The sequence below is a fragment of the Sceloporus occidentalis genome, unplaced genomic scaffold (assembly GCF_023333645.1).
Source record: "Sceloporus occidentalis isolate IW3139 unplaced genomic scaffold, rSceOcc1.0.p SCAF_72, whole genome shotgun sequence".
Lineage (NCBI taxonomy): Eukaryota > Metazoa > Chordata > Lepidosauria > Squamata > Phrynosomatidae > Sceloporus > Sceloporus occidentalis.
Genome location: NW_028317052.1, coordinates 1,263,953 through 1,290,238, shown reverse-complemented (window position 1 = coordinate 1,290,238; position 26,286 = coordinate 1,263,953). Strand labels below are relative to the sequence as shown.

Sequence of the window (26,286 nt, the reverse complement as noted above, 5' to 3'; positions counted from 1 at the left end):
TATAATTCAGAATGCAGTTGATTCACTGACCCTTGGCTTTGTTTAAATTGTGATGTATGCATAAACAATGGGCAACTGTGATTTTTCATTAAAAACTGATGCAAAAAATATATTTTGTCTGTGTTTCATGGGGTTTCATCTCAGAAACCAGGTGAACTGATTTTAGTGTGGAACAGGCCGGACTGTCCATATGGCGCACCAGGCAACAACCCACTGAACCACTGTCTTACAGAACTTTATACTCACCTGATATGCCGCTCTAGTGGTAGAATGGGTGCTGCAGTATGTAGCCACTGGCTAGACTTGTCTGGCCACAAGCGGTGCAAGCATAAAAATGTAACGTTTGGCAGTGCATGTTCAGCTGTTAGCTCCACTTATGTGATTAGGTAGCCATAGAGAGTAAGGTTTAAGAGACTTATTCCACACAATGCTAGAGTTGAGTTTTGGCGTGTGAGGGCTAGGTATAAAAAGTTGTGGTGGTACAAATTGTGAAATTAGGCTTATTAATATAGCCTGGAATTGTCCAATACCAGGAACATTATATTAGTTGCTATGGTGATAAGAATATTTCTCAAAATGTGTAACAAAACACTTTTGTTTAACAGGATGTCCTTAAATCCATTAATGACAATGCGTTGTGAGCCCGTACATGTACAGGCTTTGCCGTGAAGGGGTTAAACTATATAACATCCACTATGTCTTTACATGGGGCTCTTGGGTAAATATACAGTGTTTAATAACAAGGGGCTAATTGATTTGATTTAAACAAATTCAAATAAATACCAATATACCAATGTATCACATTCCATATATTTCTGAATCCTTTAACTTCCATTACTCTCACTTGTGGAGGCTATTCCAGTAATCAACTACACTTTCTCCACAGCCATACCTTCACAAGTCACACATTAGTCATCAATATCTAACTTCAAAGCAATCTCTCTCACTTTAGTATATTGAAAGAGAGAAACATTTTTCTTTGTGGGCAAAAATCTCTGTTATTAACACAGTTTAAACGCTCTCTGGCACTCATGTGGTTAAACACAATGGGTTAGTCAGTGGAAAGTGATCCTGTGATGCAGAGTAATGTGAACACTGTCACCTACTCCTTCTTTTAGTGTTTATATTTCCTCTACTATTTATTCTTCCCATGCAGAAATTGGTATACATGATTGACAACACTTCTAAACTGTTCTGCATTTTCCCAGGGTCAGCGCCTGCTGCTCCCTCCTCATTTCTAGGACTGTGAAGTCGGCTCTGCTTTATTTAACTGCAACTTTGTTTCTCACAGAAAGAACCCTATTTATCAAAACTTCCGTTTATCAGTCTTGGCCTTGAAAAGCAACCATTTGGAGCCAGAAATTGCTACTGGAGGGAAAACACTAATAGCTTTGTTTAAGTTCAACAACTCTCTGTGTTGAAATCTAGTTTTTTTCTCTCCAAGGCTCTAAAGCCAGATAGTATATGTGCAGAGCAGTACTTAAAGCTCACTCTACATATATCCCTTATTAAAAAGTTACAGTAAACAGCCTTTTCAAATAGGGGCGGATTGTGATTGATTAGCAGGCTGGGAGATCTAGTGAGAAGGGGCAGAGGTGGTAAATAGTAGAAGGGGCAGAGAGGGGAAGGCAGTGAGAAGGGGCAGAGGTGGTAGATAGTGAGAAGGTCAGAGGGGGGAAGGCAGTGAGAAGGAGGAGAGGGGATAGATAGTGAGAAGGGGGTACATAGTGTGAAAGTGGGGAAGGCAGTGAGAAGTGGGAGAGGGGGTACATAGTGATAAGGGGGTACATAGTGAGAAGGGGCAGATAATAAGAAGGGGAGGGGTAGATGGGGAGAGGGGGTAGTGTGAATGTGTACGAGAATTAAATAATGTGTGGATGAATTGTGTGAATGCGTACGAGAATGAATTAATGTGGATGAATTGCTTGAATGATTTGTGAAACTGCATTAATGAATATGTGTAAATGATTCGTGTGAATGAGTGAGTAACTGTGTAAGTGTTTGTGTCTATCATGGATGTTTAAGTGATTTGGGGAAATGAAAAGACGGCACATGAAGGGTGGGCTGTTTGCTGACAAAGATGTCTTACACTGGGCTGTTAGGGGACAAAGTTGGCTCAGGCTGGGCTGTAATATGTCTGTAATCTGGGTGCTGATCAGGTTCTATGTGGGCAATGTGGACACCAGGGCTGGCTTTGGGGTGTGCAACCTGTGATCTATGCTGTAATTTAGGGGGTTATCTACACCTTTAATGCTGAGTTTATATGTGAATTCCAATTGATCTATACCTGGAAAGCTGGGTGTGTGTTATTCTGTTGATCTGTATCTGGTACTCTCTGTTTCCATACATTATTATTGTATACCTACAAATAGAGGGTTTGTATGTCTGATTCTGTTTATTTGATCTATACTTTCAACGCTGAGTTAACATGTGATTTTCAATTGATCTATACATGCAAAGCTTGTTTTTTGTGTTGATTCTGTTGATCTATATCTGATATGCTATGTTTCCATACATCATTTATGCATACCTGCAAATATAGGGTTTGTATGTGATCTATACATGCAAGTGCTGTTTATATGTGTTTAATCTATAGTTCACAGGGAGGAAGGAAATGAGAGGTATGGCTTAGTGAATTAGGGACAAAGGGACTGGGAATGATTGCAGGGGAGAGGACCCCTCAAAGTCATGGTCAGGGTGAGAAGGAGGGAAGACTGCACTGACTCTCACAGTCTTCCCCTAATCTGCAGTCAGTGTGGCAATTTTTTTTTTTGGTGTGGTAGCGGAGGGAGTGATTGCATGCTAGGGAGCGTGGAGCAGGGCCCAAGGAAATGCTTTCTGGGGTCCAATTTTTTCAATTTAAAAAAATGTTTTTGTTACAGCAGATTAGCTGTTTTTTCCTTGTATTTAATGTATATTATTGTTTCCATTGTTTCCAGTTATATATTACTGTACTTGTTTGCACTTGCACATAAACTATCTTTAATGAAAGCTAGTTGTTTGTTACAAGATTTTTTTCCTTTCTTTTTTTGGGGATGGGGGAGCCAGAGGAGTAGTCTGCACAGGGCGCCAGAACACTGAAGGCAGGTTCTGCAGCACACCATACATTGGTGTCAACTGTCAAGTATATTTCATTGTTCTGTCCATTCAGAGCCTTCTCTTTAGTCAGCTCCTTTTTAACTGTTGTGTTTTGTTTTCTCTGAGGGCATTCTGTTGTTTTAACAGAAAACATGTGATACAGGTTTATATTGTCATGCATTAGAGGGTTAGTTCACAACTTCTCACATTCTTCATAATCAGGCCCAATAAAATAACACAGAATGAAATTACATCTTGTCAGACCTTCCCAAATCACCAGTAACTTGTCCTGCCCCTGTGAAACCGCTGCCTAACATTGTTAGAAAATGGCAGTGGAAGGCCCAAAGATTTATTATTCTTGGATAAATAACAGGGATTAAAAAATGGATGATTTTGTTACAAGAATTTAAAAAAAAAACAGAGCTCAATATAAAGAGCAATGGTTAAAGGGACACTCCAGCCATTATATGCATGGTGTCCCTTTTGGAAATGAATGGGGATTCTGCCAAATACACATATACATTGCCCCTTCCCCATTCACCCAGCTATCTTCCATGAGAGGTCAGCTCTTGTGCTGCTTTAGAGAATCCTGCAGACAGTGGCCTGTTCAGATCCCTGTACACATGCATGGAAATTGTGCCTATTGACTTCTATGGGAGTGCTTTTTTGACATTGATTGGCTACTAAAGCAGCCACTCAATGGCAATTATCTTTGGAAACTGGCGGAGAAAGGCACCTGCAGCTTTTATGCGAGGTATATAATTTTTGATGAATGCATATTAAAGTACTCACAGAGTACGGTAATTTAATATGCATTAACATGGATCTAAAGTAGATTCCAATGTTTTCTGTTTGTCCAGATGTTATATAGTATTTGATAGACCTTGGCTACTTCCCAATTCTTTAAACCTTCATCTAAATCTTTGATATAAGGACTGGGGTATTCAGTAAATATGGCTGCACTTCTTGTAGAAATTCTGTTGAGAACATAAGTCTGGGTATCCATTCTGCCTGTAACCCCCTATGACAGTAAATGTTCAATGTGGCAACTTCACTAGCAATTAAAGTTATTCCCTGAAAACAGCTTTACATACATTGAAATAGCCTGTAGTTTCTGCCTATCGTAGTAATCTTTTCTTTTGCAGGAATCTTTTCTTTTGCAGGAATCTTTTCTTTTGTCTCTGCAGGAATCCATGAACATATGATTGATGTGTAGGAATGTTCAGGGCCCTGCAGCAGGTGTGGTGCTATCATATAGGAAGATTAAGATGCTGCCTAGGGCCACTATTGGCCTTAAGGACACCTTATAGGATAAAGAAGAGGGATCAATAGTATTAAATAGTGTATGTACTATTATTCCTTTTTTGTAAATTGGTTTTTAAGGAACTCCAAAAACATAGAGCTAACCATGACCTATGATATGAATCTCACAACAACCTAACACGATAAAAACAAAATATTACTTTTGGGAGCTATAAGACTGTTGAAGGCAAGCTGCATTCATCATCATTACATAGTCATGTGAAGATTGCTCTTTTTTATTAGGGATTCACCATGAGGCCATTCAAATTGCTCCAGAAAGTGTTGGTGTAATTCTGCATGTGGATACCTTACTTGAATAGCAATTTACTAGTCTCAAAATACCTTTAATTCATAACATTAGGTAACCTATAGCTTGCAGTATAGCATTACAATTAAATGATATGGATATGGACTGGCAGAGTGAAAAGCAGACAATGTGAGGCAGGGCAATGAGTATCAAAAAGGTTGGTAATAGGCAACCGTGTATTAACCTCGGGTGCTGACCTAGGTCTGACCCAGTGCAATTCCCGTTAGTTGCCCCTCCGCAGCTGTCTTTGTCCCCACTGTCAAGCGCCGAGATATTAGATCTAATCCATGTCTTAAAGGTGGACAGCGCCTGTGAAGGCATCTCCCAACTTCCTATTGGGGTGATCTGCCAAGAGGACAATCTGCCCCTGGCTTTTCTGGCTGCGTCTATGACCTTGCCATTTTAGGTGTATTTGGCCTATGCCAGGATATGTTGCAGGCATTTTATATTTTTTATGATGAGACAGTTCACTTGCAATGATCCGTTTGTCACAGGAGATATACAGTATATTAGCATCCTTACACAATGTACTTGTAAACATGGGCATCCTTTCACTAGAGCACAGAAGTATTTAAAAAATGAGTCGTGAAACTGGCTACACCGCCAAAATATCCTTCCAGAGATTACTTCATATAAACTATATAACAGATGCAAATATGCATGAAAGAGAATTTTCCATTCTTGGCTGCCTCTTGTTAAAATGCTTTTTTCCCCTTTGGAATTCTACATCACATGAACATCCATTTGTAAATGCCTGCCAATATCAGCTGATAAATTCGGTATAGGTTTATCTGGTTGTAACAAGAATAGTTTCTGCTTTAAATATTTTCCTGACAGATTGGGAAACACGATTTAAAACCATATGATCAAAATAGAATAACAATGTGTATTGACAGCTGTTTGATTACAGAAATGAAAGAATTATTTTTCAATTTCAGATTACCGGGTTAGTTCATAAAACCTGTTTGGCAGGATTCCTACTGTGGACCTTGGACTTCTTGCACAATGCTCCTTCCTTGGGAGCCACTGGAACAAGTTGAGTTTACAGTTATCTGTGTTCTTTGGTTCATAGTGTGCTCTACAATAAAGGAAGTATATTTTTCTCCTGTAGTGGAACATTGCATCTGATTTTGGAGGTGATTTACACTGTGAGCCTTCTTTGAAATTCAAGTTATTGACCCATTATTGCTTTGGGCTTGGTTGCTGAATTCTAGTTGCTGCTTCAGTTCTTTGCCAGAAATGATTATGCTTCTGACCCTGAATTACATTTTTGCTCATTGCTCTTTGTATTTTGTCTACTGGTAAAGATAACAAGATCCTAATGTACTTCCCTGTACCAGTCCCTGCATTCCATGCTGAGAAACCACCATCAGAATCACAGCAAAAAATGTATATATATATATATATATATATATATATATATATATATATATATATATATATATATATATCTAAGTATTAAACAGGAACAGTTGCAAAGGCAGATTACAGTAATATATTCACACATCCCAACTTTGATTCCACAGTTAAAATTTCTCTCTGACTTTTTTCATGCGGAAGGACTCATGAGTCATAGAAAGAAGGTGAATTATTTCAAGATAAGGACTGAGTGTTTACGCCTGCTCAGCCCTAAATCTATGTAGATTGCCAAAGATCCAGCTGTAAATTAATTGAGGAAGCATAGTTTTACTAACGTTCACCATCTGAAATGTTAGAGCTCTGTACTTTTGATCCTGTCCTGATCCCTTAATAAAGGTCACAATCTGATAATCTAAGGCTCAGTAATTACAATCCAGTCAGCACTTCACCAGTTTCCATTTTTTCATCATTCATACTGTTTAAGTTACCCCTTTTCTTTTCTTTCCTGCCTTTACCCCATGGTCTTTATCATGTCCCACTGTCAATGTTGTTCTCCATTATCAACTACATGTGGAGGCATGTAGTGGATTGTTGCGATCTAGGTCGGAAAGGCCCTTTCTAAACTATTTTGAACCGGCATGGGGAGACAGATAGAAAGGGTCGCAGGGTTTGTCTCGCGCCCCCCTGTAGTTATGCCAGTGCCTTCCGCCTATCTGATATTGTCTGTTTGCTCTATTTTGTCTTTGCTTTTGGGACTTTTGATCTTTGTTGCTCATTGCCCATTGACCAGTCCACCCTGTCAATGAGTTCCCTGTGCCCTGAAAGGTAAAAAAAAGGTCTTCTTCCACATGTCCATTTTCTTCTGTCTCTTCATGCCAATATTTATCCTTCCTTAAATGCATTTTATTTTGTACCTTATGTCCATTCTCCTACTCCATTTGACTTTTAGCTCTATGTCACATTTTGTTAAATTAGATTTTAATACTGCTAAGCCCCAGCGCTTGGGTGACGTCCTCTCCCCTATCCTCCAATTGGGGGACATGCCGTCACTGAAAGTACTGAAGTCATTTTGCCCTAACCTATGGTGGTGAGAGAATGCAAGTTAATGTGTGCACTGGGCAACACATTTAATTCCTGAATTAAAAATGCCCCCCAATTTTCAGCCGAATCAAATGAACAGGGAACAAAATTCAGTTTCCGTCCATTTGCATATGTATACTTCCTAGCAGACACGGATTGGCCATCTGGCAGACTTGGCGAATGCCTAGTGGTCCTCTTGCATACATCACTCTAGTGGCAGATCCAGGACAGCAGTGTGGGGCCACCATCACTACATAAGTATAAAAAATGCATGGCTTTTCATATCCAGTTAGCAGCCTTAAAGTGCCTCAGTTCTGCTTCCTACATCACCTTATTTTATGTATTTATATATGGAAACACTCAATTTCTGCAGCAGAGTCTCTGATCATCACAGCAGGTCTCCAGGGGCAGTAGTTTGATATCTAGTTTCAGGTGAGGGGTGGCATTTGTCCCTTTTACTCTTGCCACACCCCTGTATATGTCCTCTCAAAATAGCACCCCTCTCTTTAAGTTTCCAAATAGAGATTGAAGGGGTGACCTCTTGGTTATTACACCTGGGAACATCCCAGATATGCTCCTTGGATTGTTTGATATTGAACAGTGGAGTAATCCAGTAGGAACATGATGTGGGAGTGGCATGGGGTGAAATATGAATTAAACTTGCCAGTGGTGTTCATCTGAATCCTTAAGGTGGGCAATCATGTCAATGGGTACAAAAAACAAAATACTGTCTGCGCTTCTCACCCTAATAAAGTTGGCAACAAATATATAAACATAATATAAATGAGAGGTTAATATAAAACCTCTCATTTATATTATGTTTATATATTTGTTGCCAACTTTATTAGGGTGAGAAGCGCAGACAGTATTTTGTTTTTTGTATACATTGTACAGCCAACACACTGTATTTGCAGCATGCTCACACTGTTTGGTAGGCCTTATATTATACATTTGTATTATTTGAGCCTGAGACTAGCTTAGCGCACCGACATTTTTTCTTTTCCCTGTTTGCACATATTTGAGGTTGTTGGCTCCTCATCAGTCTGGTTGCAGCTTGCTGTCCAGGGGTTAAATGGGAGGAGGTTTAATTGCACCTCCCCCAACACATTAATCTGGTTTTGGTAGCAGTATAAACTGCTTTGTGTGCCCACTATGTAGGAGGTGAGAGTAGGATCTCACCCTATTGAGAGTGTGCCTTGACGTGGCGGGTGAGCTTAATTATGCTTTGGCCAATTCATATAACCAAAACCTCTCATTTATATTATGTTTATATATTTGTTGCCAACTTTATTAGGGTGAGAAGCGCAGACAGTATTTTGTTTTTTGTATACATTGTACAGCCAACACACTGTATTTGCAGCATGCTCACACTGTTTGGTAGGCCTTATATTATACATTTGTATTATTTGAGCCTGAGACTAGCTTAGCGCACCGACATTTTTTCTTTTCCCTGTTTGCACATATTTGAGGTTGTTGGCTCCTCATCAGTCTGGTTGCAGCTTGCTGTCCAGGGGTTAAATGGGAGGAGGTTTAATTGCACCTCCCCCAACACATTAATCTGGTTTTGGTAGCAGTATAAACTGCTTTGTGTGCCCACTATGTAGGAGGTGAGAGTAGGATCTCACCCTATTGAGAGTGTGCCTTGACGTGGCGGGTGAGCTTAATTATGCTTTGGCCAATTCATATAACCAAAACCTCTCATTTATATTATGTTTATATATTTGTTGCCAACTTTATTAGGGTGAGAAGCGCAGACAGTATTTTGTTTTTTGTATACATTGTACAGCCAACACACTGTATTTGCAGCATGCTCACACTGTTTGGTAGGCCTTATATTATACATTTGTATTATTTGAGCCTGAGACTAGCTTAGCGCACCGACATTTTTTCTTTTCCCAATCATGTCAATGGGTCTTATGATTTTTTTTAAGGAAAATAAAATACATTTATGTCAACTTGGCTATATGCACACATGATGAGGGAGCCCGTGTAACCAGGGGTAAGAAACCTAAACATACAATTTGATAGCACGTGTGAACCATTTGGCCTATCTAATCTATCTGTTTTTCCAGATGTAAAGACTCAATCCTTAATCTCTCCTTGTTTTAGATTAGGAATAGCCATATGCCCACCCCATGCATGTTTAAATTTACAACTTGTGTTGTGAGGAGGCTCTTCCATTAATCTACATATCCTGTGAGATTGTCTGCATGTGTTTACCTAGCTGCGGCCTATCTAGTGGTGTGCTAAGGGGGCTGAAGTCCTGTTTGTTTTGGTGGGGAGCCCCAAGTCTCCAAATCTGACAACTTCTATTGGAGCCAGACCTTTTAAGAACCAAGCAACGTCCCTGCCGTCTAGTATTCTTAGAGTGCCTTGAATGCCTGCAATCCAAGTGGCAAGAATACTAATAAATAATAACCATTCCCTGTGAGATGTATTTTGCATCAAAATGATCGAGTTTTATATGCATATAAAACGTATTCTTAGTTGTAGAAATACCACATTATATGAAGGTAAAAGGAATGCCAAGTACAAGCTAAATCCACTTTTCTTGTATTTTTATATCCCATATTCCTTTAGGTGATGTTACACATGACCTATCTCCACGTAGCCAAATCTGTTTTTTTCTGATTTTACCATGCCTGTTAAATCAGGAAATAACATCATTTCTAGAAGCTCTGGAAACATTCACAATTATCATCCAGCCTAGTTCATACAGACGTGATCATCTACTGCCAGAAAAGTTTGTGTTAGATCTCACAGTCACACAGGATATGGGAAATAGATAGATTTGTAGTATATTCCAACCTCCAATGTCCTCTGCAGATGGAAATAATTAATACCAGATGTTTGTTTTTTCAGCATGTCCTGGTGTCACCAGGCTTTGCCCGGTATCTCTACTTCTTGAAAAGTTATCCTCTATGATGTCAAAGAGATGTCAGGGTGCAATAAATCCTCCTGCATTCTGGGTAACTTAATGTCGCAAAATGAGTGTAGATTTACTGAACCATTTCTCAATGTTTATTATATCACTGTACATATATACCAAATGGAATTATACAGTTTCCTTGATTACATTAATATATTAATCAATTATTATGTGCAGAAATGTGTTCTGAATTCAGCTGGTAGTTGTTATACGTGCTCAAATCCATATTAAATTGATCATCATTTACATGAAAGCTAATGAAACAGTTTTAGGTGCTGAACTCAGCACTACCGGTTCAATGAGTCAGTCACTCAATAAAAGTAATTCTCTTAGTGGAATTATTCATTGTTAAAACGGAGCCAAAGTCTTACATGTTGATTAAGCAGAGTGTACCCGTCTAATTGCTTTCTGGTGAGCCCTATAACTCTTTAAGGTTTGTTCACTAGCTCCCTTATAGCTCAGGGATAGTTCATATAAGCTTGTAAGTATTGAGGATGTGAAGGCTCAGAAAAGTCTGCCACAGGGGACATATAGCAACATTTAGCCTGGGAAGCAAATCCAGCCAAGTGTCCCAGTAATTTAGCAGCTCACACATGGCAGATAAAACACTCAGTGCTTACTATCCAATCTAGTCCAAAACCTATTTACAGAAAGAGACCACACAGAATTGGTATTCTAGTTACCCTAGTTTTCTTAGGTGCTACTGCAAGAAAATGATACAATAAGACCTTGGTAACAGCCCCCAATCCCTAAATCAGACTAGCCCAGGAGGCAGTTATCTCCTTTCCCCATTGCCAGCCCCCACTGATTCCCCATATACCAAAGAACTAGTCATCTGGCACACCGGGCCATCAGTGCCCTATACTTACCCAACCTGCTGCAGCATAAAGCCAGTGGCTGGATATGATCGGACAAACGCACATATCCAGCTATGGGCCACGCCTGTATCATCAGGAAGCTGCTTGCCTGAAAGTGCCAGGGCTGCTTCGTGATCACCAATCCTGCAACCTCTGAGAAAGCTTGTGGACATAAACTTGTCTATTGGACCCTCTGAGGTTCATTTCCACCTTGCATCCCTATGAGAAGTATCATAACTCTTTAGCATGTGAGGTCTAGTTCACCGATGGTTGATTCATATAGGATATAATATCCTGCTTTAGTTCATACTCAGTACTTTAAAGATTATTTTATATACATTGTCACGGACAAGCTATCGGCCAGCCGTGACATGAATTTGAGTGTGAAAAGGTTAACTTCCAATGCATTTGTCACTTTCCCCACATGAAAGCAACCACCACTAACCCATACCAGTCACCCCAAATTCCCAGTAAAAAAAATTCATTGGAAGACCAACAATATACATTTTATCAATTATGCTGCAAAACCCAATCTAGTAAAAAGATTTGCTATGATAATCTAATCACCCTGGTAACCTGGTATAAAGGACTATATCCAGTTCAATTAGACAGCAAAAACAGATTAATATTTAATCTGGGTAAAAGGTCAAAGTACGTTTTATATAAAAATAGATATAAAATGAGACATACAAAATGGTAGTACATAAAAAACAGTTTTCAAAATAAACAGTAGTTTAGTATAATATAGATATACCATACCAATGTATAATTCTGTTGGAGTCTCATGCATTGTTATGGCCTCTTGATGTTAAAAATAGCCTCTCTCTACTGTTACCTCCCTTTTATCTGTCCCATTTTACACCACTCAATTGCTGCAACAGCGAATTCTTACGCTGATCTTGCTCTTGCCAGAGGTACAAGGCATGGGAAAGGAAATGGCTCAGAAGAACAGCGTTGTGATCCAACAGACAAATTTGTGAAAAGAATAATGCTGGTTCTAATAGAAAGGTATCAGAACACACAGTGCATCACAGTTTGTTGTGTATGGGGTTGCGTAGCTGCAGACCAGTCAGGGGGCCCATGCTGACCCCTGCCCACTGCTGAAAGCACCTACAATGGGCATGTGAGCATAAGAACTGGACCATGGAAGAAGTTGGCCTGGTCTGATCGTGTTTTCTTTTGCATGACGTGGATGGCCAGGTGCTTCACTTACCTAGAGTACACATGGCACCAGGATGCATCCATGGAGGTCCCACCTCGCAATTTACACTATCAAAGTGTCTGCTGTTAACGTCTTGGTGCCAGATACCACAGCACACCTTCAGAGGTCTAGTGAAGTTCATGCCTCGACAGGTCAGGACTGTTTTGGCGCCAAAAGGGGGACCTACACAATATTAAGCAGGTGGTCATAATGTTATGGCTGATCAGTGTATAACCAACACGCTTCCAAGATGAGCTCCTGGACAGTGAAATGTTGAAGGGCAATACATCCTGGCTAAATCTCAGCTAAATAAAGACAGACACATGCCACTCTTCTATATTGGAGTGCTGCGATTCCTTTTCTTTGTTTGTGACTCTTCTATATCCAGGCTGCTTATATAAAACTGGAACGAAAAAGGAGATATGCACACAATTACCAATTTACAACTAACAGCATGGGAGGGTGCACATTATAATCACACCAGATTGCACATTATAATCACACCAAAGATGTATTATACTTAACTCTCATGTACACAGCAAGGGAGTATCCAATGCAGTTCAGTAATGTGTATATATACATGTAAAATATAAGAAATACAAAGAATCTCATGGCACAATAAAAGTATCAACCATACCTGCATATATGGAAATTCAGAGTTTACTGCTCTTTTAAGTTGTTCTTGGACCCTTTGGCCACCATTATTGCTTCCTTCGATAAGATAATAGACGAACCAGCACTTAATATAATATTTTAGTTCAGTATACAAAAATTTTAAAATTCTTACATAAAATTTTGTGTTCGCAGTCCCACATAACCATCAATAATATGGTTAAAAGTCCAATCCCATCCTCAACTTCACACTGTATTTTCACTGGCAGTGTGTCACCCTATTTGAAATACACGCAGTGTTTCAATATGGCAGTGCACAGCAATCATGGGTTTGGGGAGCGTTGCTGGATGTCATGATCCAGTGGTTAACACCCCCAGCGTTCACATCATCATTTGACCAGTATGGATCTGCCTCTCTCCTGCACTTGCTTTTAGTGAGACAGATACTTCTTTGAGAGCATGTATAACTTTGTATCAATTATAATAAAATATTTGAAGGCTGTTATAAGAGCCATTCCTTTGATATTAACCTCTCCCTTGCCATTGATCACTGCATAGACAGTAATCTTGCACAGCAGCACTTTTTTACTGTGCATTTTTCTAGGAGTTCATTTTTTTATTTTATGAATTGTTTTAGGGTTAGTTTTTAACTTTATCACTTAAGTTATTACAGTGTCACAAAGGTTCTTCTTAGAGCCATTAACCTCTAAGAAGTATATGTGGCTGCTGGGTCCCCTACCACAAGTAATTGTGTCGGTGCTGCTGAGGAGTGGGTAGAGCCTAATCAGTATAGGCCAGCTATTCCTTCTTTTACCGCAATTCCTAGCATTAATATTGGTGTAACGGGATCAACCCCATTGCAGTTTGTGCATCTTTTTTGTGAGATGATGTCTAGAGGGACATAGTCTCACAATCTAACCTTTTTACCCAGCAGTACCATGCTGCTAGCCCTGATTCTTTTCTTAAATTCTGGACACTCACAATGTTAATGGGTGCTATTGGAGCACCATTCCCATCTGTAGTGCCCTCATTTATGTCCAGTCTATGACTAGGCGAAAATATGAAATTATCATTTCATGCTCTTTAGCTACAACAGCCTATGCCGCTCTAGAAAGCACCCCCAGTTTCACATGCTGTATAAAACCTGTCCCCTGATTACCCACCCGCTGCCAGGTTTCCAGAGGTTTATACATCTGGAAGTAATAGCTGGGTGGATAAATCCCTTATGAATTAGGGAAGGAAGGTTGGGATTGAAGCAGGCATGGAGTCAAGATGTATCAACTTTATCAGAAAGTGAGGCTGGGTATACTCAGGCATTCCATGTATATGACGGAAAGGATAGCCACTTTGACCCTCCAGGTTACCCTGGGAACCAGTGTAAAATTTGTTAGAGCCCTAATATTCCCCCTTATGAACAAAGGCTACCCCTAGTATGTAGATAACTTCTATACAATTGTCCCTTTTTTCAAGCTAATGTATTTTTTTGACACAGTAGCTTGTGGTACCATACGAAAGAACCGTGTGGGTTTCCCACAAAATCTGGCACAAACCCAGCTACAAAAGGACGAGACCACATCTCTACACCAAGAGGAGCTCTTGTCATTGAAGTTCTGGAATGTAAAGGAAGTATGCGTGCTGCGCATCATCCACAATGAGAGCACTGTGGAGATTTCTGTCCGTAGCAGAGCTGAGGTTATGAGGAAGCCCGTGTACATCAGGGCCTATTATACAAACATGGGTGGGGTTGATTTGTCAGATCAGCTGCTACAGCCGTACCTCATAATGAGGAAGACAGAGGCATGGTACACGAAGCTTGCAATTTATCTGATGCAAATTGCTACCTACAATGTTTTTTTTTTTGCACAAAAAAGCAAACCCCGTAATGAAACTATTTTTTTTGAAGTTTCAGCTCCAGGTCATTTCAGGGATGCACCTGGTCTCCTGGTGATGATAGGGGAAAGCAGAGTTGGGGCTACCAATTTTACTTTTAAAATCCCTACAGAAAAGAAGCTGAACCCCCCAAAGATGCAGAGTATGCTACATCAGGGGGCAAAGAACAGACACCACATTCCACTGTCCAGATTGCCCTGGAAAACCTACAATCTGTGTCGGTAACTCTTAATGATGCTAGATCAAATCCCTTCTTGTAGAAAGGCTAGGCTTTAATGTAACTTGCTCCTTCTGTTGGGTACAAAAATGTTTTCACATAGAAAAACTAAATTGCGCACATCCCAAATGTGGCCTTTTAGCCCCCAAACAATCCAACAAACCCATGAATGGGTAGTATGAGTGTACTCAGGATATGTTGCTGAACACATATTGGGGTGCTGTTTGGCAGTGACATATACCAGCAGCTGTAAATTTCATAACAGAAGCACAATGTGTGTAAAACAAACCCCACAGACCATATGTTAGGTATCCCCCACTTCTTGAATTAGTTAATTAAAAAAAACCTGTAATTGGTTTAATTTAATAAAACTACTTTCTAGTAAATAATATTTAGTAAACATATTTAGGTTCATGTTGAAGTATATAATATTTTAATCTTAAATAAGAGAAGATTTCCTTTGATGAGAGATGTTTTTCTAGTTGTAACTGGGTAAAAAAATAACCTTACCCCTATCCATCAAATCTACCAACCTAAGAACATCTTTATGCCAATTTAGATTAAAATCTACTATAGTTAATTCCATAATTTCAGTGGGCTACAACAGGCTTCTACATATAATTTCTGCACAAAGCTCTTTAGAGCTTCAAACCTTTGCAAATCTAAAGAATAAAACCATATTAAGTTTCCAAAGAGGAATATGCCATCTGAGATAATTTAGTAATGAAATCCAACAATGAAACCATCTCTCATTTGTGATATTATTTATTTGAATTAATGTTCCATTATTTAATTATTCAGGTTTATATTTTCAGCCATTACATTCACATTACATTCACCAAAGGCATAGCCGGGACAATCAATGAAAATATTTTATCATTGTCCTTGATGATGCTATTACAATACTGAAACACGTCTGGCAGGAATGCAGACCGCATGGCAATCACCAGCATTTCTGCATATATGACCTTTTATTGACTTTTATGATTTTGTTTATGGTGGCCCCAAGGGCAGGATAATAATGGGAATTTAAGGTGAAGGGAAACTTAGTTATAAGCCCTGGTGTATTTACCTTCAGCACTGCCCTAGGCCTAACTCAGAGAAGTGTCACCAGCTACCCCCTCCACACTGCAGTTGTTACTGGTGAGCACCAGTATATGATGTCATATCAAGGCGCTTGGCCTTCTAAGGACACATGACGCTAAAATTAACTAAGGAGACTATGCTGACATGGCATAGTTCTTTATAGTCTTAGCAGGCTGGTTGAGGAGATCAGTGATCTTCCTTTTTAACTAGCTCATTAAACAGCGAGTGCTTGCCCAAGACAACGATCAGGCTCTTTTTTAATGCGGCAGAGGATTTGCTGCCCTTTTATGCTTAAGAGGGGATATTAGGCAGCCTGAAAGAAATGGGAGATCAGGCACCATTTTATGTAGCAGAAGGGTTGTTGCCCCCTGGACCTGCAGCCCCAGGCCTAGTCAGCTTGGGACAGAATACTTTACTGGTTGGAACCCTAACTCATTGAGATCCCTCACCATTCCCTCTCTCTATTGTATCCTTTCCATGGATTTAGAAGTAAACTGATACTTTTTTCATATAGCTTCTAAATCACACATATTATAAGAAGCATAGATACTTCTTTGACACACTTTTGTAACAGGGTTCTAAGGCTATTATCATAAATATATGGTGAAACACCAGTTTAAAACATATGGTGATGGGGCATGATGCTAGCTATCACACGAAGACAACAGGAAACTACAGAAATATTATTGTGTTGATACTTTAGTGAAAGGGGAAAGAAAGCAGGATACATGTATTGTAACCTACAATGTGACAGTTCACCTTAAATGTAGATGGGGTAGTAGATGACCATTTAATCCTAGTGCTGTAGGTATGCCTACATTTCCCATAATTAAATATGTAAAATAATATTCACTGTAAATATTGTTGTGTAAGAAAAATAAGAACCTCTCTGTGATATTTTGCCTGTCCTTATCATAACAATAATTATGTATTTGGTGTGGGTCAAACACTGCCTTTTTGTTATTACCACAACTCCTACATAAATTACATAATAATCTCTTCAATGATGCTATTAACAATATGGTATAATCCAACCTAATAAAATATAAATTAACCAGAGAAATCGCAAAGAGGGGTGTTATAGGGCTAAGTGTCTCCATTAACTTGAAAAGGCAATATCTTTTTACTGATTAAACACTTTTCCTGTACTTAGGGGAGAACGTTACCACTTCCTGTGTGATAATTACACAAACTGTGAATAGCAGACATAAAGCATATACTGTTGTTGAGAAATCACAATGAGGGCAGCATTTAATGGTATGTGTGCTTAAATCTCATGGATTTTTAATTTAGTAAAGATATATGGTTATACTACTAAGAGATCAGCTTCCTGATCACTGCAGATTAGTGATTACAGCAGAAACTTACTTTGGTTAATTAGTCCAGCAAAACCTTATAGTTTAAGGTAAAAGTGATACTGTTATTAGACAGGTCCAGCCATGCAAAAAGATCAAACCAAGCATGTTTAGTGAAGGACATCACAAATAAGCCAGGCCATTTACAACACACCACCTCATGACTTGATTACACTGATATACCCAGGCTCAGTGAGTATATTTTGTATAGTATTCCCCGCTGATCAATCCTGAATACCCTGAACGGACCAAGGTCCAGTTGTATATGGTCATTCTTTATATTGTTTTGGTTCAAGCACACCAAAGGCCAGCTATACCAAGTAGGCAAACTAGTTGGATGGTAGGGGGCCTCTACCAGAATCTCTAGTATGTTTGCAAGCAAGTGCATGCAGGAGGAGTTTGCCTTGGGCACTATAAATTCTAGGACTGTTCTGGGTCCACCTAATACTTCATCAGCTATGGCAGAAAGCCAGTAAAGTGTGTTCAAAATGATAAATTAGGTACAATCACCATAGCATTATTTTAACATCAATACATATTAAAAAGACAATAAACATGATATCCATTCAGCGAATGTTATAAGGGATAGAACACAGGTTCACTTTGGCTGAAAAATATATGTCCATAGACTCCAAAAATATGAGATTGATGCTCATCAGCTGGAACTGAGACATAAGTAATGCTGTGTTTGTTAAATCTCCATTCCCTGTATACTACATAATACATCTGTTCTATTTGCAGAGCTGCTTATTTGCACATCATTCTAACACCATGCTCTTTGCTGTGTTTGCAGTGAGATAGCTGTGTACTACCAAACACTGCTGGCTCTGCACTGATCAAACAAATGAATAGTTTGGGGAATAGATAGATGCTAGATAATCAAACATGAATATATTAATGATGCAATTGCATATAATAACTAGAGGAAGAAAGACTAGAAAAAAAATAAGTAATGTGATGATAAAATTAGGAAGGATGTGGCTGAAAAAAGCTAGCTATTTTACAGAAGAAGTAACTCATTCTGTGCATTCCGGGATATACAGTTGAGTGCTGTCCAATGAGGGTCTCCTGCTTGTAGACCTAAGACATGTCTGGACTCTTAGAGGCAGGTCACTGCTGCATGCTTCAAGAGAAAAGATAATGCTACAGCAGCTTTTCAGATGACAGAAGCTAAGTAGAGATAACAGAAGCCAGAATGACTTGGGAAATGAAGGAATGAACACTTGATTGGGGCATGGTAAGTTTAAAAAAAAAAACATCTATGTAAAATTACTTCTTGATCTTGCTTTGTGACTTGCTGAGCTGTTTAAAGGGACACATTTCCAGGAATTTAACTACATTGACTTCCACATCATGCTGTACACCAAGATTTTGGTTCAACAGCAAAATATAACCTGTTATCAGAAACATTTGTTGATCTGTTCTCTATGATTGTTTATGTAGTGGTGGCACATGGTAGTTCTCAGTTCCTCATTTTGTCAGCAGGGTGGAGGGTGAATCCTTATCTTAATACTCTGTACTGTATGGGTGGTTCAGAGACCTAGTAAACATATTTTTGCAGACATATATATCTCTTGTTATTTTGTTACAGATGCTTCCTTTACATTGAAGATATAGTGTAAAGAGGACCACAAAATTAATGTATAGTGTTCAAAAATGTAAATGCCAAACGAATAACCACAGTGCACAGAGAGGAACAAATACAGAGTGTTACTGGAGCTGATGCAAGCACACAGGATAAAAGAGAGGCACAGTACAATGGTTGAGTGGATAGAGAAGAAAGGGAGGGCTTGTGATGGTCTGAAGAAAAAGGGGCACATTGATGGAAAATGGGAGGTATAAGTGGAGGAGGAGAAAAGAAGGATCCTGCAGAAGAAACACTGGCTGTTGTGTTTGGTGTCTGCAGAGTTTGTTGGAAAACAGCTTTGGCAAGGACTTAAAATACTTAAAACTTATAAATGATCTGGAACATCTAACAATAAAATGTCACTTACACATAATATCAGTCCATCATCCAAACATTTCTCTCTTCAGCGCAAAGGGTTAAAGGGAACTACTTTTGCAACGTGACTTGAAAAGACAGACAGTCCATCCAATGGCAAGCAAAGGCTTGTAGAAGGGGTTTCTAGACACTGGAATTTACAATTGCTCTGCATTGGATCTTCATCTGTGATTCAACAGTGCTGAAGACCTGATCATTGTGTCACTTTGTATCTGCCAGGACTGGGACAATCAGTCATTTTTGTTACAGTAAGTAGACTTTCCTTTTTTTATTCCATAGTTGATATGTGTTTTACTTGTGTATCCTCTTCAGACACAAGGAGGAATATTAAGCTTATTAGTAAGTAGTTTAGAACATGGCATCAAGTGGATTCTGAATGTAGAGATTGCAAAGGAATGTTGTATTTGGTCTAAAAAACCGTTTTCTTGTCAATGTTTTGAAATAAGGATACTGTTACATATAGAATATAACTAAATGTGAGGAGTTTAAGAAGGTTTGATGGTGATCAGGAGAAATACATTTAAGAGTTTATTCTACATGACTTTCTTTAATGTCTGGTTAACCTGCGCCATGAATGGGTGGGTTCTGACTCCCAGAAGCTTGGTTTGAAAAGTCCTCAGATCTTTTGGAAATTTATGGCATCATGTCCAAAATCATCTCAAAATCTTTGAGAGTGATAATCTGTTATACCTAGTATGTAAATAATCCGAAATAAAGGCTGTTTCTGCCTTCCTTGGTGTCCCCTCTTTTGGCTGTATGTCCCCCCTGTGGTCTACAGGGAGATTTCTTAGTCCTACAAGTCTTCCATTGCCCCTATTAGTCATTATTTCATCATGAAATGCATATTGCTTTCTTAAAAGTTCATGGAGCTATCTAGATTTTCTCAAAAATCTTGGAAATATTTTTAATTAAGGTACCATTACTGTACTAAAGCCTTACATTGCAAGATAGGGTGTGTCCATATACTGCAGTTCTGCTTGGAACTAGTAACTTAAGTGCACTGAACTTACCATATCATAAAATATTGTAAAGTACACACTTTAAAGACACACAATGTCATAGAGTAGTCCATCAGAGAACAACATATTTTGCTTTGTAACAATTAATTGCAAGTGCCCCAAGTAAAAGCTCTGAGGGTGTATATATTAGCAAGATTATTCTACTGTGTGTGTTAGAAAAGTCAGATATGAGTGGGCAGGAAACTGAATTCTGCTTTAGGTTTATAAGAGCAAACAACAACAGCTTTGCCTCCATTTACCATAACTGTAAACCATACAGTTTGTGTATTGCCTGTAGTAGCCTCTGGGGACCTGGAACACAAATGATTAGTATTTTCACACAGTTATAAACTCCTGATATACATTATTTATATGTTTAACTTTAAGTGAGCCTTCATTGTAGTCAAAAATGCCTCTTGAATGCATGAAGATGATCTTATGGTCAGCCTAGGAATTGCAGTGGGAACCTGACACAACTTGCTTACCAAAATCTGGTTAAACAGAGGAATTTGTGTGCTCCTTGATTTCCATGTTTGGTATTTTGTACATACAACAGAAGCTGGAAACAAAACCTTTCTATAGCAGTGCGAAAAGGCGATGCAATCGTCTTGCCACTGCGGTAACAAAAGCCACAGGTATTATTAACCCCTGAAATCCCAGATCCTTCGACGTACTGATTCAGTTTCTTATTTGGCAGAACCATATACATTCAAGGGTGTTACTAATACTTATTTGTGTAAATTAACTATTGTTATTGGTGTTAATTATTTATAAGCATTTTGTCAATAAGTATTTGTGTTAATTATTTATTATTTTTCCAGCACTTCCATATTGTTTTGCAGTCCAAAATGCTGCAGTGCCTCAGTTGTTAGCACTTCTCTATTCAGAGTGGCACTGACACTGTCATGTGACCTTTTTTATTTTTAATAAAATCAGGTTGATTTTCAGTGATGGTTAGTATGAATGTAAGTATATATATTTATATACAGTATATATATATATATATATATATATATATATATATATAAATCAGTTTCTCAGGCGCATAAGAGCAGAGCTGGACAAATCCCAGGAGGTATGTCCAAAATATGTAGAGATTTGTCCAGCCCTGCCCATAAGTCATGCAACAATAGCCAAGTTAATTGTCTCTACAATGATATAATCAGAAGCTATTTTTACAGATTGTGTCTGTTTTCCAACGTGCATTTTTAACCTGTGGAGGCCATGTAAACATTCAAACTCGTCAAGTTTAGCTTGCATTGTAAAAGGGCAGCTTTAATGAATTTATCCTGCATGAAGGGCTCAATCAGATGCATAGTTAATGTGGGGAGATTTCATGAATGTCATCCCAATTATTCAGTAATGCATTATGCAGGGCCAGTTCAACCCTACTAGCACATGATTCTTATAGGGCTGCCCCTTTACAATACTTAATGATGCCAAAAAGACCTTCAGACCTTCTACAATATATATTCCAGTTTTGTTAGCATGAAAGGGAGAAACCTCAGGGTTCTAGGCTCTTGGGTGATAGTATACTGCATGACTACATTTATTAATCATGAACTAAGATAACTATATAAGTTGTTAAGGAGGTGGATATATGCCAGTTTCTTCCGAGAGGAGAACCAGGGTCAGACATTGAACTGTGACAGATGGTAACAATCAGGGAGTGTTGCTTGCGGTTGAGGTCTGACAACTTTCAGTAAAAGTTCAGTGAAGTAGGATGGCCCCAAACATACTGTATCTGTCATACAACATTCACTTAGATGTACTTAGATGTAATGTAAGGAAGTTTTACTTTACTGAGGGGGTGCTAGATACATGGAACAGACTCCCAGCAAAAGTGGTAGATGTTGATGTAATGGCATTAAACCTTGCATGGGAATCTAAGACAAGACCAAGGATTGATTAATGTTGTTGTATTTACAACAAGCATAAAAACAGAAAATGGTGGAATGGATGGGCTGAGTGGTTCTTATCTGCTCTCAAATTCTATGTTTCTACATTCTACCCAACACAGAATAGCCAGTCCCCTACAAAGCACATTTCAGACATTTCCCTATATGATCACATAAAGGACCCAGTCATGGTGTCGGTGCTTGCTGAAGTTCTTGTAACGCTAGACAATTTTGTGCTAGGTAAGTGAAATCACAGCTTCACCTACAAAGGTACATTACAGTCATGTTTGGATGATTACCTTAGGGAAATCATTTAAATGAGAATGAAGTAGAAATAAACTTACCAACAGTGTTGAGCATCAGTCAGCTGTCTTTGTATATTTCAATAGCAAGGCCCCACCTTGAAAATGCAGTACAATTCTGGGTGCCTGTTGTTAAAAGGACGCTCTGGAGCTTGAAAATGTGCAGTAATATGCTACAAATAAGGGGAATTTAACATAGTTATGAAGAAAAGTTGTATTTTTTTTACACTAGAAAAATAGCTAATAAGAGGCATAGGAACATTATATAGATATATTTGAAGAAAATACAAGCTTCTCTCTGATGACCTGTTTCTATTAATAAACATAGAATGTGACGGCAGATAAGAACCATTTGGCCCAAATAGTCTATAGGACAATAGAAAGAATAAGATGTTATGTATTAAGTCATTGGGAAAGGAATTTTCACCTTAAACAGTAAAAATTATTCTTTATAGTATGAACAACAAAGATGGGGATTTCACTGCCTACCGAGGTTGTGTGTGCTATCAAATTCAACTTATCCCTTTAAATATGGACATAATGAGTTATTATTAGCAAAAAAGAATATTCAAGGTTATAAAGTTAATAAAGGCATGATTAGTCGTAGCTTGGTGACCCATTAAGTAATCATTTTTGGAGTCAGGAAGGAGTTTTCCCTTTTTGAAGCACAATTGCAATCACTTCAGTGTGCTGTTTTTGCCTTCTGGATCAACAGTGGGATGAACCTGATGGGCCTCTGTCTTTTTTCAACATAAATAACAGTTCCTGTCCTGATAAGAAACATAAACTGAAAAACGAAAAACTAAAAACACCCAAAAAACACGTGTAAGGTGATGGTAAAAGAATAGGAACCAAAAATTACTTCTCTAATGTATCACTGCCGCAGCCCAACCAGAACGCTCCTCTCGGCGTTCAAACACGTAACCAGCAAAATTCGGGGCGCAGATTTGAAAGAATAAAGAACAGTCTTCATACCTCAGACGAGCCTGTTGTGCTGGCACTGTTTGTGAGTGCATTTCACACCTTTTACATAGCTTCTTGTTCTTGACAATATTACACTATAAGATTATTTCTTTTTTCTATGTACACATGCGCCCCGAATTTTGCTGGTTACTGATAAGAAACATAAACTGACTTTGTAACAGTGTAAGAAGGATAAAAATGTTTTACTTTTGTATTGAAAGTGTGCAAAATCAAATTTGTATAATATGCATTTAAGTTGCATGATTTTCAAAAATTACATCAAAAGAGAAAGCAGTTGGATACATGCATTTCTTGGGTTAGGGCCAGAGTCGGACTGGGAATGAAAAGCAGCCCTGGAAACATTTGGACACCAGCCCCAAATCACGTGGTCAAGCAACCCATTATATATACCGGAGTCACACTATTTGCCAACCAAATAACTATATTTTTTTCTTTTTATCACATTATTATTAAAATCCCAGAAACCAAAAGTCTTAAAATAAGTTAATTAGATTAGACATAATGGAATCAAAACATTTGCTACTGCAAAAACATTTAGATGAGAACGTTTAATTTTATTCAGTGCAACAAAACAGTGATAGCGTTATTCTTCACAATATTCTTCCTAAAGGAAATTAGAAACTTCAACAAAAATTTTGGCCAAAAATACCACACAATCATCCTAGCATTACATCATGCAATGAATACCTCATCCTAGATTAAAAATAATACATACAGTTACATATGACTATGGTGTAAAGTTGAATACCACTTGGCCTGCCAGTGTGTGTGTGTAAAATGTTCTCCCATAACTGGGAAGGACTGTGAAACTAAAGGGGAATAGTTCCCTGTATAATGAAATCAGGAATTAGGTTTCACAAACTCTGAAGAACCAACATGCAAGTTTCTGAGACCAATCCTTTTTAATAAAATACGCAGATTGAAATAGAGTAAATAACACAAGACCTTTACTTTTCCTCACACTGATTTCTGGGCCTAGAAGTGACTACAAATTCAGGAGGGCATATGTAAAAATTAAAGGACAGGCTCTGCCACACGGACACCCAAACACACACACATATCAGGACAGGCTGTGCCACACGGACACCCAAACACAGATGCAAGGACAGGCTCTGCCACACTGACAAACACACACCAGGACAGGCTCTGCCACACCGACACAACACACACACATCAGGACAGGCTCTGCCACACGGACACCCAAACACAGACACAAGGACAGGCTCTGCCACACGGACAACCAAACACACACACCAGGGCAGGCTCTGTCACACTGACACCCAAACACACATACCAGGACAGGCTCTGCCATGCCGACACCAACACACACACCAGGACAGCCCCCTCTCTTTTGTATTATTGCCCCCACCTCCATTTGTACTGGTTAATGTAATGCACCTACACCCATGTGTATTGAACCCAGCCACTCACCACCCTTTTAGTATTAATTTAAGTGATGCCTCAACCACCTGTTTGTGTACTTATACACAGCACCCCTGTTGTTGTCACAAGGCAGCCCTCCTTTTGAATATGGGTCCCCTTCCATATATCACTCCAACTTTTTTTTTTAAATACTTACTTTTTTGATGACTCCCTTCTGCTTTAGAATGCTGCTCACACTGCTCTCCTCTGCCTCTGACTTCTTCCTGCCATGAGGAACTCTTCAGTGTGAGCCTGTCCCCTTGAGTGTCACGTTGTGTCCTCAAAGGGGCGGGATGAAGAGCTTCACTCAGGCACTGGGCCAGTCTAGCCCTGGTTAGGGCTTTCTAATAGATAACTTATCCAGCTGTTACTCAACTACAACACCAATAATTTCCAGAGTGTCAGGCCAGTTAACAGCTATCTATGTGGGATCTGTTTTCACTAGTTTTGACCAGGCCCGGACTGGCCATCTAGCTCCCGGTGGCCAGTTACTCAATAGAACAACACACTCATCCGATCTGCCTCTCTGGATGCAGCAGAAATTCTCCTGGATATGCTAGGCCGCATGCTACTCACGCTAAAAAAATTGTGTATGGCTGCATATATCCAGATATCGCCTGCACTTGTCATCTCCAGTCGGGTTCAGTGTATGACCAGTGGCCCGATGTTCAGAACCACTGCCAGTTGTGCATGTCTAATGTATATAGTACTTACTAATCTAGGTAAGGATATGGGGAAGAACTTTATTAAGACTTTGGTGTTTGTTGCCTATGTGTATGTAATTGAGAAATATATCTCAAATAAGAATGTATTTTATTTACACAGATTATGGCTTTTAGGGCTGTAGAATATTGATATACTCATAACCACCAAACACTGAGCTTGTAGAATACAAGTACATCAGTGTAAGTAATGAGGGACAATTTACAGGCATTGTGCATTTAAAAACATAGGTGGAACCAGGGACATTACATGGGTGTAGTGTGGCATAAGATCATGAAATTGTGATATCCTCCCATAATAAAGGAGAGACATAACCTGGTCTTTAGAATCCTTGGTTCTAGTTATGATGCTAATCATATAGATAAATAAAAATTGTTGTAATAAAGTTAATTCTGAAGTTTGACAATTTATTAAATGCAATATCCTGCTCCAAATACTTTTCTCAGTTTGCAATCTCATCAAATATGCTATTTTTACCTTTAAATGTAGGTTCTCAAAATAGGCATTGTTCTATAGCTTTCCTTGACAAGCAAAGACTGGAGAGGGTGCAGGTAACACTACAAACCAAGGAACCAGGGTCTACATTGCAGGTGCACCCTAAGCAGCCCATATAGTTTTTGCCATTGAAATTATCAGATATTCCAACATATGAACGCATTGTGTCTCTATAATATCATTAAACCA

General features: G+C 38.9%; 1 protein-coding gene across 1 annotated transcript in view; it reads left to right on the top strand.

The window, feature by feature from the left end:
• The window catches only part of LOC149286065 (polyubiquitin-C-like), a 172,494-nt gene that overhangs the window by 62,222 nt on the left and 83,986 nt on the right, over positions 1-26,286 (top strand). The gene's annotated exons all lie outside the window — the stretch shown is intronic.